This window comes from Eptatretus burgeri, chromosome 3 (assembly GCF_056783735.1).
Source record: "Eptatretus burgeri isolate ZD-2024b chromosome 3, Ebu_testis_v1, whole genome shotgun sequence".
In the NCBI taxonomy this organism is placed as follows: Eukaryota; Metazoa; Chordata; class Myxini; order Myxiniformes; family Myxinidae; genus Eptatretus; species Eptatretus burgeri.
Window position 1 is genome coordinate 3337630 of NC_140963.1, and position 3614 is coordinate 3341243.

Below are 3614 nucleotides of genomic sequence, written 5' to 3' on the forward strand. Positions count from 1 at the left end.
ACCATTTCAGGTTATTCACTGGACTTGAACTGCTTAAATTTCAGTAAAAACTCGAAAAATAAGGGTGTTCTAAAACTGTTGACCGGTAGTGTAAGTTCAAAGTTGGTGATATAATAAGAATATACAGGTGGAAATCTCATTTTGAAAAAGGTTACACTAAGCGATGGACAAATGAACTTTTTAAAATCGTTGATGTTATAGATGTAGTTCCTTGGACTTACAAGTATATGATTTAGAAGAAGAGATTTTAGGTTCATTTTATCCACAGGAATTTCAAAAGACAAGATTTCAAAAAATGACTCTACCCCTTTTTGACTCCGCCCATGCAAGCCACACTCACGCAAGCCACACTCATGCAAGCCACACTCACGCAAGCCACAACCACACACCACATCAACATCCATCATACAATGATTAGTTTATTAGTTCTCCACACACAACACGTTGATTTAATTTAAAAATTGCTCCACCCCTTCTTTGTCTCCACCCACACAAGCCATGCCCATGCAAGCCCCAACCACACAAGCCACTCCCACCTTTCCCCACACCCACCCTTCTCCACACGCATTCATTCCACCCCTCCCTTTCCCTTTGTTCGCCCCCACATTTCACCCAACACACCCCCTCATACCACCCCAATCCTTCCCCACACATACGGGGAGGGGAAGGGTGTGACGACTCGTTCGGGGAGCACACCTACTTTATTCTTTTTTTTGTAATTAAGATTTAAATAATTGTAAGCAAAGCAGATATACCCTCCCCACGCACCCCCTTCCCCTCCTCTTTACACCTCCTTTATCCTTTTTTTGTAATCAAGAATTAAATAATTGTAAGCAAAGCAGATGTAATTAAACAAAATTGAAAACATTAAACATTTTTCTTTGGTTAAATATTCAATTGTGAAAATGACCGTTCTTTCCCAGCAGTCTGCTTCAGATGTCTTGCGATTTTGAAGCTTGGATACCATATTCTGTTTAAAACAAGAAGAACCATTAGAGCATGTAAAGTTGATTATATATAAAGATATTAATAAAATAATAGATAAACATTTACCTCCAGAAGATTGAGTTTTGTGTCAAGTTCATCCAGACGGGCGTTTAAACTTGAACAAGTTGGAAATGAGTCAGCACCCCGTGGAATTTCAACATCATTCCATTCGAAGTCGTGAAATTCATTGGTTTCATCACCCATGTTGTTTGCTTCAGTTTTAATGCTGGAAATAACACACGCAGTTAGTTTAAGTCAATAACACGGAGTTGTCCCTGCTTATAAAAGTGTGTGAATAAGTATATATCTTACCTATCGCACAACTTCTCATACAAGGTGTTTAATTCGCTGTCAGTCCTTTGTTCTGTTGCCTTCCCAGCTCAGGGGAAACTTCAAGGATGAGTTAAATCTTCCAAGCATTTCATCATCTCATCATGTAGTTCCCTTCGAACTGAGTGAAGTTCTGCAAGGGTTTCATTCATGTTCTCCCATTGTTGGTTATATTAATTTGCTTCATGCTCAACCTCAACCACCAACTCCGTCATTGAGGAGAAACTGTCAAACAATAATTGTTAGTCATGCGGTTATTTGGTTCTGTATATTATATAATTAATATTACAAGTTTAAACATAAATTACCTTTCCTCTTGTGAAAATGAGTGAAAATCATCTTGTTGTGGTAAAGGCTCTTCGAAAAACATTCTCTCAACTAAAGCAAGCCGAACTCCAGACTAAATTGCCTGCCTGAATAAGCAGGCTCGGCTGAGGTCACAAAATCCAAGAACTTATGATTTTCTGTGAAATTTGACACTTGTTTTGTTTAACATTTTTCATCGAATTAAATGTCTTAAAACATCACTAGAGTAAGAGTGTTTGGTATTTTTTTCCCTCGGGCAAGGAAAGATTTGTGTTAAACTGGTTTCTCGGGTGAAACATTCTCAAGCAGGCTGGGTATGTTTATAAAAACATTTTAAATGAGAATGCTCATCAGGGTTTAAACCAAGAACCAAGTTATTCTTTGTCAATATACTTGACGGCAATGAGTGTAATAGTAAAATTAAGTTATTCCCTAAAATAGAATGTGAACAAATATTCGTTGGTTCCCTGTTTGAGAACAACGAAAATATGTTGGGATTTAAAATTTGTTCTTGGCCAAGTTGGGAAGGGAGAAAAATGGGAGACCCTTATTTCTACCATTCATTTTCATGTAGTTCGGGTGCACCAGAACCCCTCCCTGCTATTTTTGGGGGAGAAAAGGGAAGATAAAAAAAATGACCCCCTTATTTCTTCCATCCACTTACATGTAGTTCGGGTGGTGACCTGCCCAGGATTGTGACTAATAGCCCAGGAGACTGCTTAGGCAGCACCAATGCTCTGCACAGACTATGGTCCCAATGGATGGATGGAGGCTATACAGGGGTGGGGTTAATGGGCTACCGCTGCATTAAATTAAATTGATGAATAAATTAAGTTATTCCTGAAAATAAAACGTACTCTTATTATGACTACTTGATTTGATTCGAGAAATGATCATATGAAAGGGGACAAAGCCCAGTCCCCGGCAGGGGGAGTAGTATCAAAAGGGAGCGCAATGACGAAGTAATGTGTACCAGTTTGAAAAGGAGATATACGAGTCAGCGTAAACGAGCAAATATTGCGACTTTGAGAAATGGAAGACATTACTGTGGCAAAGCCTCCCTTTTGATACTACTCGCACACAACATCTTCTCTTGAAGTTTTGCTCAGCGCTGCTGCTGTGTGCAGCCACCTTCTGTGAAATGACAAAACTGAAGACTCGGGTCACCCTGCTTCACTGTAAAAATGTCACTAGATTGTTTTTTGTCAGGGTAGTGGCAAAATATCGTAGTTTCTTTTTTGTTGAAGATAAAATACAAAGCGTTTTAAGTGGTGATGACTGTTAAGATTAATTATGAAAGAAATGGAACTAAAACGCATGAATGAAAGTACTGATGAGAGATGGTGCCTTTTCATTTCATTAGAGAGCAGTTCTTGGACCGAATGTCAACAAACTAACTTTGGAGGCTTTCATACAATGGAAAAAGAAAAAGAGAGAGGAAAAGAAAGAAAAAGCACTCACTGCCCTTGAGAAGAGGAAAGCAGACTTTAAAGCTGGAAAGACATTCGGAGTAAGTTTGTATTTTATTGTTATTATTTTTTGTGAAGGTATCTTTGTGACCTGGCACCGTGACGTGAGTGAAGTCGCATGTGGAAGAGCAAAAATACGACTTGTGGTCAGAAATGAGTATCTTCAGGTTTTTCCAATATCCCACTATTTGTCTGTGCAAGCTTGAGTTCTGTGATGCCTCAACCTCATTAATGTTACCTTGAGTGACTTACGGTTGGTAATTGCAAAATGTTTTTCTGACCATATTTCACTTCATGACTCAAAATTATCGTATTTCATGACTATTTATGTTTCACTTCTGGAATCCTGTTAAGGCAGTTTCATAAATATTCATGGAGTAGGTTAACTCAATAGCACTACTCAAATGCTGTAAACCAATCACCTTAATGGAAAGCTTTATGTCAACTTTTCTGAAAAATAAAAACTTATGGTTGATTCTCCATTATTGTTCGTATTCCAGACCGTCATTGTGTTTTCCATTG

At 38.4% G+C, this 3614-nt stretch overlaps 1 long non-coding RNA gene across 1 annotated transcript; it reads right to left on the reverse strand.

Annotated features, from left to right (window-relative positions):
* Positions 1-814: 814 nt before the first annotated feature.
* On the reverse strand, positions 815-1428 carry LOC147029303 (uncharacterized). The gene is made up of 3 exons (XR_015055857.1): positions 1300-1428; positions 1054-1213; positions 815-970 (listed from the first exon to the last, which is right to left on the reverse strand). It is a non-coding gene; the product is annotated as an uncharacterized LOC147029303 (long non-coding RNA).
* Between the last annotated feature and the right edge of the window lie 2186 nt (positions 1429-3614).